This window comes from Coffea eugenioides, chromosome 11, assembly GCF_003713205.1.
Source record: "Coffea eugenioides isolate CCC68of chromosome 11, Ceug_1.0, whole genome shotgun sequence".
NCBI classification, from domain to species: domain Eukaryota; kingdom Viridiplantae; phylum Streptophyta; class Magnoliopsida; order Gentianales; family Rubiaceae; genus Coffea; species Coffea eugenioides.
Genome location: NC_040045.1, coordinates 9,576,573 through 9,594,121, shown reverse-complemented (window position 1 = coordinate 9,594,121; position 17,549 = coordinate 9,576,573).

Sequence of the window (17,549 nt, the reverse complement as noted above, 5' to 3'; positions counted from 1 at the left end):
GTGATTGATGTGAGAGAGAAAAGAAAGATAGGAATGCATTTAATGAGTGTGACAAGTGTCACAATCTCATTGGTTGGACTTTAAGAATTACTATTCACTTTCTTGACTTTTTTGACCAAAGGATTAAATATCAAAAATTCACAAAATTTCCTCATTTTTCTTTCTCCTTGGCCGGCTCTCTCTCACTCTTTTGCAAGAAGAAGAACTCTTCAATCTTCAAGCTTTCAACTAGCAAATCATCCAAATCAACCGAATAAACAAGATTCCACTCCATAAAATCCTATCTTCTAGTGCTAGTAAGGGTTGTAGTGAAGTTGTTTTGAAGAGCATAGGTATCCACAATCTCTCTTTCCCTTGTTTCTTGGTAAGTGATGCTACAACCTCTCCCCTAAACCTAATGATGGTTATATTATGCTTAATGGTGGCATGAGTGAAGGAATATATGATTTGTTTCTTGATTTGGCTTGTTTTGGTGAAGTTTTTATTTTATTGGGAATTTTTCTGGTTTAATAGGATCTTGATGTTGGGGGCTTGTATGATGAATTGTAATGGTTGGAAATGACTCTAGTGGGTGTGAATTGTTGTTAAATGCAACCAATTTTGGAATTGGAATGAAATGTGCAAAGTTAGGGTTCATGAACCCCTATTCTGTCCGAAAATTTAGGTCATAGCTAGAGGCCGATTTGGACTTTGCTCAAAACATGAAAGTTTTAGGTATTGATGAGTTTAGTGTGCCTACAAAATTTCAGGGCAATTGGACGAGTGTAGAGTGAGTTATGCCGTTTTTACTGTTGCTGTTTTTGGTGCACAGAATGTCCGAACTGCGATAGAAATTGCCTGTTTTGACTGGAATTGGTTTGGATTTTGAAGTTGGTGTCTTCTGATGAAATGTACCTGAATGTCTTAGCTAACATATGCCTTTGGAATTTCGGCATTTGGACTTGTATGGACTGAGATATACCGATTACAGTTTTCTACGTTTTGCAAACCTGTTTTGGGAATTCTGGTATAGTATTTCGTATATTTGACCTAGTTGTGTTAGGAACTGGATTGAGTGACCTTCTACATTATTGTAGTTCTGTTTCTTGGCTTCGAAATGGTGGGTCTTACACCCCCATCCGATAATTGTAGTGAGAGTTGTGCCATTACCGCATTATGAGGTCAAATCCGGTTTTCATATCAAGGCCTTAGTTAAAGCCCTTTCTTAATTTCTGGTTTCCTTTAATGTTTGTAAATGCTTATGGAACCTTATTGGGGTCATGTTTGGCCTTGGTTTATGACTCGTTAGCGAGTCTTATTGTATTTGTTTACATGTTTTTAGGTCGTGACGGTGGTGCAACGTTCTTTTGACTAAAGTGCTTGAAACTACATTTGCTAGCTTGGTGAGTGTATTACTCACTTATGTCCTATTATATGGCTCAACTTGAGATGTTGAATGTTAAATAATTGAAGTGAGAGTGTACTTTATCATTCTCACTTATTGTATCGCATGTTATTGAAAAGTTATTGGAATTTTACATGAAATGTTATATGAAATGAAATACATGACTTCAAATGTTATCCATGAGCTCAACCCCATTGGTAGTTGATTGAATCGAGCCAGCGAGGGCTTGGTCGTGCCAATTAATGTGCCTTGGGGCAACATCATAGGGAATCTTGTAGTATGAGAGACTCTTGATTCCGGTTTACTCGAGTAATACCACAATGCATGCGTTTGGATTTCGGGCCCGGTTGAGGAATGTTAGGAGGAAGGGAATGGAAGTTAAGTGGGTCTACAGTTGGTTACTTTTCAAACATTGACGGAGAGTCAATGAGACCGATCAAGAATTCAAACGAGGAAAAGGGCTCTTGAGAGCCACCCGTATCCTTTTATCCTCATTATTAATGTGTGGCTTTATTTATTTTGGTAAATTGGACTGTTAAGCTTGATGTATCCATGAACTTGGTTGCTTGAGTTGTATTCTCACTGGGCAATTAGCTCACCCCGTTCCTTTTGTTTTCCTTACAGGAATATGACTCTTTTGGAATGAATTTTGATAAATGGTTGCCAAATGAACTAGATGAATGACTCTTTTGTATTGTATATAAAATGGGACCCTAAATGTATCATTAGGGCCATTTTCACTTTTGTTTTGGCAAACCATATATGTAGTGACTTTTGTATCACTTTTAAATGTCATTTTGGTTTGTAAAGGCTAAATGTTATGGGGTATATGTAATTCGATGTTTGGTTGGGTTCGGACGAGTCGGTTACTATTCATGGCCGACTCCGGATTTCATTTTCTTTTATTTTGGGTTATTTTACCCTTTTGCCTTATTTGCGCGCGTTATAAGTTCCGGAACGTGAAAGATCGCTCTATACTGCACCGTTAGTCCTGGCGAGAGCTGGGCAGGCAGTCCGCTAACCTCTTTGGTTCGCCTTAGGGGAAAGTGGGGCTGTCACATTTTCCTTCTTCTTTCTTGGAATGTACACTTTTTGCTGCACTCGTGCCATCAAACATATTAACTAATAATCATATGATCAGGCTATTGGTTGCCGATGGATGATGCTTGATGAAAATAGCAGACTTGTTCATTTGTGAAACAAATTTGGCATTACCTACTTTCACAAAGAAAGCAGTAAGGAAGTATAAACAAAATAAATTTGAAATGGAAATTAGGATAAAGAGTTAGATAACATACCTTAGTCTGTATCAATATGAATTGCTGGCATATATTCATTAATCATTCATGACTGCAGATAAGACCTCTTTGTAGACTATATTTTTTGTAAGATTTGTTATTCTGGAAAATAGATTTGGAGGTCGTATTAATACTTTAACATTGCTTGATGTCCTGCCACGCGATAATGCAACATATAATTGGCCATGGGAGAAAATAGGCTCTTTTAGATATAGACCGACATAATCCAATGTTTGTCCTTGTGCTTTATTAATCGTCATTGCAAAACATAATCTCAGAGGAAATTGTGTTCTTTTAAAAGGAACTGAGCAGAAATCATCATCAGGAGTTTGCAAAGGAATTTGAGGAATAAAGACATGTTTACCTTTAAGAGAACCGCATGCAATCTCTGCATGTATTACATTGTTTCCAAATTCTTTGCATATCAATCGGGTGCCATTAGATAGGCCTTCAGTAGGGTTGATGTTTCGAATCAACATAACAGGACAATTAATCTTTAATGCTAGCCTGTGAAGAGGTAAACCTTTGGGCATTAGTGAATTCAAAAAATCTTGTGTCTCTGATTGATGAGATGAATCAAGGACTTCATCATAGCTTAAATATACCTGTTCTGTACCTGGAAATTTAGCAATGACTTTGTTATTAATTTCAAATACAAAATCATTTCTCGTCATTAAAATTGCATGGTTAACAATAGAATCCGGGCAATGAGCAAAAGCATTTAAATCTGGAAATACCGCGGTGATCAAGGCATCAACTGATGAATCATCATTGAGAAATACCAAATTCATTCGTTCAGGTACACAGACTTCGTCATTCTGGTTTGTTGCTTCGGTACCGTTACCAATTCGAAGAAGGTATTTAGAGAAATCCGGATCTAGCTGAGCTCGCATGTTTTGGGATAGTTTCAGTTTTATCAGGTACGGCCAAATAGGAGATGTTATTAAGCTAGCATTGATGATTTCTTCTTTACATCCTTTGGTCACCACTGGTAGTGTTTGTCGAAAGTCTCCACCAAAAACAATGATCTTGCCACCAAATATAGCATCTTTATTCATGATATCTTTTAATGAATCATCAAAATTTTCTATCGAACTGCGTTTTGCCATGCTTGCTTCATCCCAAATAATTACTTTTGCATCTCTTATTAATTTAGCAATAGCACTTTGCTTCCCAATATTGCAAGTTGATGTATCATTACCTTGTAATGGAATTTTGAACCTTGAATGTGCTGTACGCCCACCAGGTAAAATTGAAGCTGCAATTCCAGATGTTGCAGTTGCTAATGCTATGCCTCCTTTCGATCGTATTGCTGCAAGTAGAGCCCTGTATAAAAAAGTTTTTCCAGTTCCACCTGGGCCATCCAAAAAGAATGCACATGAGATGTTATTATCAATAGCATGCATAATCTTCTCAAATGCTAATTTCTGGTCTGAGTTTAATTGCTCCAATGCACCAAGATCTTCATTAGATACAACTATGCTTTTTTCAACATCAACTTCCTTACTGTTTAGGTCCTGCGACAATTGTTCAAGCTGAATGTCAGTTAAATTGTATTCAGCAATGTTTTTTCCCATAGATCGAAGACTTGAATCAATCAGTTGAAGCACTCGTATTTGCACAGAATGTGGTTGGACTGATGTATTATGTCGAATATCTTCAGATAAGAAATCTTCATATTTCAACCACAACTCTCGTGGGTTTTTAGGAGTACAATAAGCCAGTATAGATGCAAAGAGTTGTCTAAGAGAACTTGGCATTTGGTATGCAGAGGCCTCCTGTAAGCAAAGTTCAGCAGCATTGTCGGAATGTAACAGTCCAAGTAAATTTGCAGCTTCTTTATATGTTTGGCATGCATATCCATTGACAACTTTTAAATGTTGGAAAGAAGTAGGTTTTCTAACATGCATTAACAACATTCTTAAATAATAACGCTCCCCCTCAGTAGGATGAGCAGTTAAAATACGACCTATAACTTCTTTTTTTTTCGTCTGGTCCAATATTTTGATTGTGGATTCCAAGTAAAATGCTCAGGAAACTCTATATATAAACAATTCAAATGCTTGGCATGTTCATCATAACAATTCATGCTAAAAAACTCTGTAAGCATTGTTTGTGAGGAACGTGGGTTATTGATTATATTTTGCAATGATTGGTTTTCATCAAATGTAACTGATTGTTTATTCTCCAAATGAAGTTGCAAAGGAATTACCGATGGATGTATTTCATTTAAGTCAAATGCATAGATTCTCCACATTGCTTCAGGAGGAGAGACCCATCTTGCACAAACAAAATTTTTTATTTCGTCAACAATTTCAGTAGACCCAGTATTACTCACCTGATATAAAATTTTATCATGGCCTTTATAGATGTATTTATATATATATTTGACAGCTTGAATTGTTGAACAAATTTCTACATTGATATGACAATTAAATTTAGACAGTAAATAGGGATTGTATGGTATTACCCATCGATTATCAAGAGGATGACCACGAACAATTATTGATTGCTGAAAATCTCGTCGTCGATAGAGAGGGTAGGAGTTGTGGCTGTGCCGTGTGGTTTCCGTAAACTCCTTAGGATAGTTATCCTTGCATCCAAGATGCTGTTTCATGCATGGGCAATTTGGATTCATAGCACCACAAGGACCGTGCATCATATGCTTAACAACGAGTTCATGAAGATAAGGATGGCGGCTAGCATCTGGCAGCTCAGCACATACTACACGATCATATGATTTAGGAGAGTACATCTTCCATCCTTGTTTCAGAATTATTAAAAAATGAGCGTGGGGCAAACCTCTTTTCTGGAATTCGATTACATATGTGTAAGCTGCTATTTTTCCAAATATATTCTTCTTCAGAAGTTCATCTTTCAAGTCTTCAAGTTTTGCACGGAAGACTCGAGAAATTAGATCTGGCCTGTTCTCAACTTTATCAGTTGGCAGGAGCAATTTTTTAATCTCAGGCCAATTCTTGTTACAAGTCATTGTCGGAAAGATGTCTGGTTTCCCATATCTTTGAACCAAAGACATAGCATCCATATATCGGCGTCGCATATCTCGAGGCCCACCAATGAATGAAGCTGGAAGGAAAATACGTTTACCAATACCTGATGATGATGATTCACCATTGGAAATGCTATCGACTATGCCTTGATAAATCTCAGTTCGAAGTTGAGCCTGTTTGTTCCTCCCTCTATGGAAATCTAATCTAATTGACTCAATCTTAACATACATATCGACCACGTATTGTTGCAGTAATCTGCCTATATGCAATAACATTGACTGATCAGCATCTCGAATTTGCAGTTTGTAACAATAGTACTCACGACATGAAACCGTGTTCCGTTTTCTTTTTTTTTGGTTAATAGCTGAAACAAACAAATAATGATATTTATGTTATTTATCCATGAAGAAAGATAATAGACCATGTGTAATTAACATATATGATAAGGAAATGTAATATTCATAGGTTAACGATGCTATATGGAGGTGATTATTGGTAATACCTCTATTTTCTGCATCAATGATATCATTTGCCGTTGTTGCTGTAGCTGTAGCTATAACAGTTTGTCCCTCACAAGTAACTGGTCTAATATTGCCACTTGCAAGAGGACGAGGCAAATGTGGACATAAAAACTTTGGAAGTGATAAAATTGGGCAAAGAACATGAGAAAGAAGTGTACAGGATGACGAAGTAGGAGCTTTTCTCCCTCCTGAAAGGAAAATGAGAATAAGGGAAAAGAGGAAAACGAAAAGGGAAGCCAAAGTTTTCTGTGCATCATCGTTTTAGAATTATTCTAAAATGTTGTATCTGGAGAAGCATTAGCAGAACAGTGCAATAATTGATTACCTACAACATGTACCTTCTGTTTTTTGAGCTGCCTTCTGATCATATAGTATCAATTGCAACAATTTTATCTCATTACAATGTCCTTAGTGAATCCTAATTTGCTACATGGGCTATTATTTTAATACTGATTGCCTATAAAACTTGCAATTCCGAAAGTACAGCGACATGAGAAAGTACTTAGAAGCAAATATAGTACCCAAAATGACCTAGTACTGAAATCAGACAATTCATATTCAAGTCTGAATAACTACTAAAGTATAACACGGAAAAAAGAAACTAAACAAATAGGGAATTTCAAATACTGATCTCGTTACCTGCTTTTTCCTCCTCAAGTCTTCAACAAGCTCTTTCACCTTAGTGATTCCAATGACAAAGTAAATGGAACAACAGTAGAAAGAGGAGATATAGGTGAGAGCGAGGTGAAGGACAAAATTGCAGAGAAAAGAAAAAACATATTTGCAACCCTTCTGAACTGCTCGAACAATGCTCTTGGTAGAAATGTTGCAGCAGTGTACTTGGTAGTTCTGACATAGTTGCTTGCGTAATTTAATGGAACTGCTTCAAGCCTTCCAGGATCATTGCAAAAAACTAATGTTGAAAAGCCTGGCCCTTCAATTACAGAATGCTCTAAAGATTCTTGCCTGGATATATTACTGATTCTACTGAAACTCTGCTTTTTTCTTTTGACAGCAGTCATCTTCAGCAACTGTGAGCTTGTTATGCCAAATTCAGAATATAACTCTAATAGAGTGATCAAATTTTCACTTCTCAGTAGTGAATATGCTATCTTGCAGAAATATTGAAGTTTCCTGATGAAAATAGACAAATGGCAACAGATAAAAGTACGAATTAGATTCCAAGAAAGTCAGTTTCTTGGAAAGAATAGAGAAGCAAATGGCAATTCTTGCAGTGTCTGTAATCATCATAGAGAAGGAATTGTTCTGCAAAAAATAATTGCATTTCAAATGTTAAACTTTAGGACAATATCAAAATGCTATAAATCAAGTAGGAAATGAAGAAGTGATAAATCCTACACCTTGATACAGATTTTTTCAACTCATGAAACATGGAACGGGGAAAAAGGCAATCCATGGCAAATTGTATTATAATTAACAGGATCTGAAGCTAGTATGGATAACTTATTGTTGATCAAGGATTACAAATGTATTGCACTTGCAGAGTAGTATGTGTACCTTGCTAATTTTGCTTACCTAGGAGGGATAGGCTTGGCAGTATTGACACTGATTTTGCCTTTACTTCTAGGATCAACAACAATTACAGCTTTTTCTTCATCTTCTATTCCAGCCAGTTGATGAAATCTGACTTTGTTCTTGACCAGTCCTTTCTCTGTTAAGAAGTAGAAGAAAGCTCATGTTTCTTGATTGTAGACCTTGAGCTGAACATTTTGTTTTTCTGTGAGAACCCGTAAAACCCTATTATTTTCCTAGGGTTTATTTCCCCTTAATTGCATGTTTTCTGCATTTTCTGGCTTAGAAATATTTTCTTAGTGGATTTTCTGAGCAGTTATAGTTTTAAGATGATTTTTCTAGCATTGGTGCATTTTTAGAAAATTAAGAATCTATATTGGACGTGGGACCCACTAGTGCGAAAAGTTCGGAAAAATTCGGCCAATAAGGTTAAGTTTCGGATACTGTGAAAAATTTATCGGGTGTTAAGAGATAAGTAGTGTGTGTGAAGTGATTGATGTGAGAGAGAAAAGAAAGATAGGAATGCATTTAATGAGTGTGACAAGTGTCACAATCTCATTGGTTGGACTTTAAGAATTACTATTCACTTTCTTGACTTTTTTGACCAAAGGATTAAATATCAAAAATTCACAAAATTTCCTCATTTTTCTTTCTCCTTGGCCGGCTCTCTCTCACTCTTTTGCAAGAAGAAGAACTCTTCAATCTTCAAGCTTTCAACTAGCAAATCATCCAAATCAACCGAATAAACAAGATTCCACTCCATAAAATCCTATCTTCTAGTGCTAGTAAGGGTTGTAGTGAAGTTGTTTTGAAGAGCATAGGTATCCACAATCTCTCTTTCCCTTGTTTCTTGGTAAGTGATGCTACAACCTCTCCCCTAAACCTAATGATGGTTATATTATGCTTAATGGTGGCATGAGTGAAGGAATATATGATTTGTTTCTTGATTTGGCTTGTTTTGGTGAAGTTTTTATTTTATTGGGAATTTTTCTGGTTTAATAGGATCTTGATGTTGGGGGCTTGTATGATGAATTGTAATGGTTGGAAATGACTCTAGTGGGTGTGAATTGTTGTTAAATGCAACCAATTTTGGAATTGGAATGAAATGTGCAAAGTTAGGGTTCATGAACCCCTATTCTGTCCGAAAATTTAGGTCATAGCTAGAGGCCGATTTGGACTTTGCTCAAAACATGAAAGTTTTAGGTATTGATGAGTTTAGTGTGCCTACAAAATTTCAGGGCAATTGGACGAGTGTAGAGTGAGTTATGCCGTTTTTACTGTTGCTGTTTTTGGTGCACAGAATGTCCGAACTGCGATAGAAATTGCCTGTTTTGACTGGAATTGGTTTGGATTTTGAAGTTGGTGTCTTCTGATGAAATGTACCTGAATGTCTTAGCTAACATATGCCTTTGGAATTTCGGCATTTGGACTTGTATGGACTGAGATATACCGATTACAGTTTTCTGCGTTTTGCAAACCTGTTTTGGGAATTCTGGTATAGTATTTCGTATATTTGACCTAGTTGTGTTAGGAACTGGATTGAGTGACCTTCTACATTATTGTAGTTCTGTTTCTTGGCTTCGAAATGGTGGGTCTTACACCCCCATCCGATAATTGTAGTGAGAGTTGTGCCATTACCGCATTATGAGGTCAAATCCGGTTTTCATATCAAGGCCTTAGTTAAAGCCCTTTCTTAATTTCTGGTTTCCTTTAATGTTTGTAAATGCTTATGGAACCTTATTGGGGTCATGTTTGGCCTTGGTTTATGACTCGTTAGCGAGTCTTATTGTATTTGTTTACATGTTTTTAGGTCGTGACGGTGGTGCAACGTTCTTTTGACTAAAGTGCTTGAAACTACATTTGCTAGCTTGGTGAGTGTATTACTCACTTATGTGCTATTATATGGCTCAACTTGAGATGTTGAATGTTAAATAATTGAAGTGAGAGTGTACTTTATCATTCTCACTTATTGTATCGCATGTTATTGAAAAGTTATTGGAATTTTACATGAAATGTTATATGAAATGAAATACATGACTTCAAATGTTATCCATGAGCTCAACCCCATTGGTAGTTGATTGAATCGAGCCAGCGAGGGCTTGGTCGTGCCAATTAATGTGCCTTGGGGCAACATCATAGGGAATCTTGTAGTATGAGAGACTCTTGATTCCGGTTTACTCGAGTAATACCACAATGCATGCGTTTGGATTTCGGGCCCGGTTGAGGAATGTTAGGAGGAAGGGAATGGAAGTTAAGTGGGTCTACAGTTGGTTACTTTTCAAACATTGACGGAGAGTCAATGAGACCGATCAAGAATTCAAACGAGGAAAAGGGCTCTTGAGAGCCACCCGTATCCTTTTATCCTCATTATTAATGTGTGGCTTTATTTATTTTGGTAAATTGGACTGTTAAGCTTGATGTATCCATGAACTTGGTTGCTTGAGTTGTATTCTCACTGGGCAATTAGCTCACCCCGTTCCTTTTGTTTTCCTTACAGGAATATGACTCTTTTGGAATGAATTTTGATAAATGGTTGCCAAATGAACTAGATGAATGACTCTTTTGTATTGTATATAAAATGGGACCCTAAATGTATCATTAGGGCCATTTTCACTTTTGTTTTGGCAAACCATATATGTAGTGACTTTTGTATCACTTTTAAATGTCATTTTGGTTTGTAAAGGCTAAATGTTATGGGGTATATGTAATTCGATGTTTGGTTGGGTTCGGACGAGTCGGTTACTATTCATGGCCGACTCCGGATTTCATTTTCTTTTATTTTGGGTTATTTTACCCTTTTGCCTTATTTGCGCGCGTTATAAGTTCCGGAACGTGAAAGATCGCTCTATACTGCACCGTTAGTCCTGGCGAGAGCTGGGCAGGCAGTCCGCTAACCTCTTTGGTTCGCCTTAGGGGAAAGTGGGGCTGTCACATTTTCCTTCTTCTTTCTTGGAATGTACACTTTTTGCTGCACTCGTGCCATCAAACATATTAACTAATAATCATATGATCAGGCTATTGGTTGCCGATGGATGATGCTTGATGAAAATAGCAGACTTGTTCATTTGTGAAACAAATTTGGCATTACCTACTTTCACAAAGAAAGCAGTAAGGAAGTATAAACAAAATAAATTTGAAATGGAAATTAGGATAAAGAGTTAGATAACATACCTTAGTCTGTATCAATATGAATTGCTGGCATATATTCATTAATCATTCATGACTGCAGATAAGACCTCTTTGTAGACTATATTTTTTGTAAGATTTGTTATTCTGGAAAATAGATTTGGAGGTCGTATTAATACTTTAACATTGCTTGATGTCCTGCCACGCGATAATGCAACATATAATTGGCCATGGGAGAAAATAGGCTCTTTTAGATATAGACCGACATAATCCAATGTTTGTCCTTGTGCTTTATTAATCGTCATTGCAAAACATAATCTCAGAGGAAATTGTGTTCTTTTAAAAGGAACTGAGCAGAAATCATCATCAGGAGTTTGCAAAGGAATTTGAGGAATAAAGACATGTTTACCTTTAAGAGAACCGCATGCAATCTCTGCATGTATTACATTGTTTCCAAATTCTTTGCATATCAATCGGGTGCCATTAGATAGGCCTTCAGTAGGGTTGATGTTTCGAATCAACATAACAGGACAATTAATCTTTAATGCTAGCCTGTGAAGAGGTAAACCTTTGGGCATTAGTGAATTCAAAAAATCTTGTGTCTCTGATTGATGAGATGAATCAAGGACTTCATCATAGCTTAAATATACCTGTTCTGTACCTGGAAATTTAGCAATGACTTTGTTATTAATTTCAAATACAAAATCATTTCTCGTCATTAAAATTGCATGGTTAACAATAGAATCCGGGCAATGAGCAAAAGCATTTAAATCTGGAAATACCGCGGTGATCAAGGCATCAACTGATGAATCATCATTGAGAAATACCAAATTCATTCGTTCAGGTACACAGACTTCGTCATTCTGGTTTGTTGCTTCGGTACCGTTACCAATTCGAAGAAGGTATTTAGAGAAATCCGGATCTAGCTGAGCTCGCATGTTTTGGGATAGTTTCAGTTTTATCAGGTACGGCCAAATAGGAGATGTTATTAAGCTAGCATTGATGATTTCTTCTTTACATCCTTTGGTCACCACTGGTAGTGTTTGTCGAAAGTCTCCACCAAAAACAATGATCTTGCCACCAAATATAGCATCTTTATTCATGATATCTTTTAATGAATCATCAAAATTTTCTATCGAACTGCGTTTTGCCATGCTTGCTTCATCCCAAATAATTACTTTTGCATCTCTTATTAATTTAGCAATAGCACTTTGCTTCCCAATATTGCAAGTTGATGTATCATTACCTTGTAATGGAATTTTGAACCTTGAATGTGCTGTACGCCCACCAGGTAAAATTGAAGCTGCAATTCCAGATGTTGCAGTTGCTAATGCTATGCCTCCTTTCGATCGTATTGCTGCAAGTAGAGCCCTGTATAAAAAAGTTTTTCCAGTTCCACCTGGGCCATCCAAAAAGAATGCACATGAGATGTTATTATCAATAGCATGCATAATCTTCTCAAATGCTAATTTTTGGTCTGAGTTTAATTGCTCCAATGCACCAAGATCTTCATTAGATACAACTATGCTTTTTTCAACATCAACTTCCTTACTGTTTAGGTCCTGCGACAATTGTTCAAGCTGAATGTCAGTTAAATTGTATTCAGCAATGTTTTTTCCCATAGATCGAAGACTTGAATCAATCAGTTGAAGCACTCGTATTTGCACAGAATGTGGTTGGACTGATGTATTATGTCGAATATCTTCAGATAAGAAATCTTCATATTTCAACCACAACTCTCGTGGGTTTTTAGGAGTACAATAAGCCAGTATAGATGCAAAGAGTTGTCTAAGAGAACTTGGCATTTGGTATGCAGAGGCCTCCTGTAAGCAAAGTTCAGCAGCATTGTCGGAATGTAACAGTCCAAGTAAATTTGCAGCTTCTTTATATGTTTGGCATGCATATCCATTGACAACTTTTAAATGTTGGAAAGAAGTAGGTTTTCTAACATGCATTAACAACATTCTTAAATAATAACGCTCCCCCTCAGTAGGATGAGCAGTTAAAATACGACCTATAACTTCTTTTTTTTTCGTCTGGTCCAATATTTTGATTGTGGATTCCAAGTAAAATGCTCAGGAAACTCTATATATAAACAATTCAAATGCTTGGCATGTTCATCATAACAATTCATGCTAAAAAACTCTGTAAGCATTGTTTGTGAGGAACGTGGGTTATTGATTATATTTTGCAATGATTGGTTTTCATCAAATGTAACTGATTGTTTATTCTCCAAATGAAGTTGCAAAGGAATTACCGATGGATGTATTTCATTTAAGTCAAATGCATAGATTCTCCACATTGCTTCAGGAGGAGAGACCCATCTTGCACAAACAAAATTTTTTATTTCGTCAACAATTTCAGTAGACCCAGTATTTGTGAGAACCCTGAAAATACTTATATAAATAATATTCCATGTATCAATTGCATTTTATTTGCCCTTTAATATTCCCTAGTACTACTTTGATTTGTTGGCAATTCTTTACGTAAAACATGTTTACGTGGAATTTATACAATTTTCCTAAGTAATGAATTTCTTGGTTTCGCTAAGCTAAGTTAAGACTCGTAGAGCTCGGTTAAATTTTCTTCTTGTATTAACATAAATGTTAGATGTTTTTTTTATTTGGTCAAACTTGATTTTAATAGTTTAACTAACCAACCAAGATTTTTATAGGGAGCTTAATACTAATTTACAATCAATAAACTTCTAGATTAAATTAATACAAGTACTATAACTATATTCATAACCTAAGATTTCAACAATCAAAGTCTTGTAAGATTAGCAATTCTAGTAGGCGTTCAAAGCATTTTGGGGACAAGTTTTGGAGCTTAATTAGGACCAAGGACCGGAGTGGCTAATTGGAGAATTAGTAGAAAGACTAAAATACCCTCACCATTTCACCAAAAACCACTCACGGCTACAACCATTCCCTGCTCAACCAAACAGCCCCCGGACACCATGATCACCAGCCATCCAAGCTGGCCAACCGCAGCTCTACCACCTCTGCCGCCCAATCCCTCACTTCACCACTGCCACACACCACCGCCCAAGCCTGGCCAACCACAACTTTCACCACTGCAATACACCTTACCTGTCGACACTCAACCACCCTCCAAAACCGCAGCACCACCCACATCATCAGCCATAACCTCTGCTCACCTCTACCGCAGATTGCATTCTGCTTTCACTTTGTTTGTATCGCCAAGAGAAGAGAGGGAGAGACCGAGCTGCTATACCCATCCCTGTTCGTGAGCTAGAGGAGGGGAAGGGGAGAGCTAGTGGACATCGTAGGAGCTGCTGACCATCACCATCTGCATCAAACCAGCAACCACCAGCCACAACCAATCCAGCTTCGTGTGTGAGAGCCGAGAGGATAGAAACTCCTCCAATTTCTGACCGACACCTTAACTTGTTGTGAGGTGATTAATTGTTTAACCAATTAAAAGAAAACCATAAGTTCAAGTCTTATAAGAGCTTGCATGGGGAGGTTAAGGCATCCGGATGGGATTTTATTTTAATTCTGAAAAGAATTTCTGTTTCATAATAATAGAGAAATTTCCGTGAGCTTACTTTGATTTTTGCAGTCTAAATTGGTTTTAATTTTGTGATATGAGTTATAACCATCATTACATAGCTAATATCAAGGATTAGACTCTGCATGTAATTGATTAAGTGTCATGCATAAGAATAATTGGGCCTGGTTTAATCTGGAATTTAAGAAGGTGAAAACAGAATTTCCTTTTAGATATACGGATGTCTTGTTGTAGCTGCCAAGCTGAATTTTCTGGACTGACTTGATAGCTAATAAATTCAGAATTTGTGCATCAGTAATCATGGAGTAAAATTGAAAGACCTCAACTGATGTTATTAACAAATAAAGAACTAATAAGATTAAAAAAAAAAAATCCTGTTTTGGTTGTGCATGAATCTGCCGAGAGAATTAGTATGGAATTGTAACTGAAACTCTATTTGCTTGTGATCACTTGAGCTCTCAAGTGTGCGTAGCCGAGTGAATCTCAATGTTGATGATGACTAAGACCCTGCATGTTAATTCTATGATGTTAATTGATGTATTAAAGAACCTAAGAAATTCTGGTTTGATGTTAATCTCTTGCCGAGCATGTCTAAGGACTGGTTTGTTTAATTAGCCTAATTTTGATGTTATGTGGTTATTATCTTAACTAACTAGGGGAAGATAAAATATCTAAGGGGCCTGCATGTTGAGTTACACGATTAAATAAGGAAGCTAGGAACTTGGGAAAAATTCTGGTTTGTGAATTGGATTCTTATGAACTGAAAATTTCTGAAGATCTTGAATCTGAAAAATAATTCCCAATCTGTCTTATGGTGGTGACTAGAGTGAATAAATGCAACTAACTAGTTAACAACATGTGAACCGAAGCTTGCTTGAAGTCTTGTATCATGGCTAACCAAGAAAATAAAAATGAAAACAGAAAGTATTGCATGATCTACCATCCGAACCTAGTAACCACAAATTCTGGATTTGTGTGATGATTATGGTTATAGTAGGAACCTGGAATGTTTTTGGAATCATTGCTATTACTGGAATTTCCTTGTGAATTACATATAGCTTGAACATGGAAACTTTAAAGATTTTAACAGTGGTTTAACTCCAACTTCTGAATGGAAATCTTGCATTGTTTAGCTAAGTCATTGCATGGGAATGAGAGAGCTTAATAGCCTACTTCACCCAAGTAAATGAAGTAAAAACAGAAAATTTCCTTCACGCAAGATTCATCCGTAGTGGACTAAGCAGATTTTTGAAAATTTTGGGAAGTTTAGCTCTATTGCTCGAATTTGTTTAAGAACCAGAATTCCCGGCTTGACTCTAGAACGTATTTCCCTAAGTTGTTAGGAACACGAAATGCATGACTAAATGCACAAGTAGTCTGTGGAATCTGTTTGGCAATAAATCATTTGATATCTTGGGACTTCACTTCTATTCTATTTGCTTATATTGGGTTGCTGAAACCAAGTGCTAATGATTGATGAAGTCTTGGTTGATTTATTGAAAATTTATTGAAGGTGGGCCCTATGAATTCCCACCCTGCATGGATAACTGAATTGCTGAAATTGTGTAGAAATCTGTGCTACTACTTTGTGAAACTGTGAGTTGATAAGTACTGATTACCAAGTGCTAAGTATCGACGAAGCCTTGGTAAATTTTCCTGCTTATGCCTAGATATAAATTTATTGGAACACAGGGCTAAGAGTTAACGAGCCCTAGTGTTATTACTGTTTGGATTCTAATTGTGCACTATTGAGAAAACGTGATTTTGGATCGGAATCGAAAATGTGAGAAGTTGTACCGACCTTGTGACTCCAAGTAAACGCTTGACTAAGTAAATGAAAAATATTTTGCTTTAAGTCTCGAACGGTACAGATTTAGCATCATATTGCTAAACATAGCGTCTACTATTTTTGCCTTAGAAACTTGGCAACATGACTTTTATCCCTTAAGTTAAACTAGCCTTATCAATTTGGGGAAAAGATTCTCCCAGACTCAAAACCTTAGTTTTGTTCCAAATTCCTTCCTTCGTTATAAATCGTTTAAGGCTAGTCGGAACTAAGGAAAATTTAAAAGGTGAAACTCGATCATTTTGGTTTTAAACGTAGCAACCTGCTTGGCAAGAAGAAAAGAAAAACCTTATTCTAGCAACATTTTTCAATAGACCTTACCCTAAAGCCTTAGCAAAGATTTTGCAAGCACCGCCACTCAAAGGAACTTTTTCTCAAGGTATACTTCTAGCCTTGATATTAAATATCTTGCCGACTTATTTTAAGAAAATAATAATAGTATTTTCTTCGAGGAAAAGTATTCCAGGAATATTATAAGAAATATTGTACGGTTCTCACAAGCTCGATTCCAAGTAAAATATTTTGAGAAAAAGTAAACTAGCAACATGCTAGAAAACTCTACATGTGCAAGCCAAAAGTTCCAATAGAAGACTTATGGCTTAAATTCTGATATTCTAGGATTTTACGAGGACGCGGAATTCGATCCTCAATCCAATATCTGAACTTCACTCTTTGTGAGTGTCCCTGCTTGTTCTATGTTATGTGGTTAAGCGCTTTATCAATTCGCTATGTGATAATTGTCAAAATGCAATGAATGATTTTTGATCCATCGAAGTGAGCAGTGTGTACTTTATCGCACTAGCCGTTCGAGTGGTGACATGTGTGAAACATTCTCTAATGAATCCGTGAATCTAAATGTAGTGAGTCGTTGGGTGAATCCCTCGACATCTGAATCGATCTACAAAAACCTTGAATCTAAATGTAGTGAGTCGTTGGGTGAATCCCTCGACATCTGAATCGATCTACAATAAAGTCGATAGGTGAATCCTTCGACAAAATTTTATTACGGGTATATCTCGAGTATACTGCGTCGGTAGATGAAGTTTGGGCCCAAAGCAGAGGTATGAACGGTGACGGGTTAGGATTAAAATAAGTGTATCTACATGGAAATTAAGTAGGGAAAGTTGACGGAGAGTCAACTACGATGGTATCTGATCAAGCGTGGAAAATGGCTCCTGAGAGCCCTTGTATCCTACCTTGTGCTGTTACACGCTTTCCTAACTGTTTCGATTTGATTTAAATTATTAACCGCTGTTCGATTTATGTGATTGCATGTTTTGGGGCACCACTGAGCTT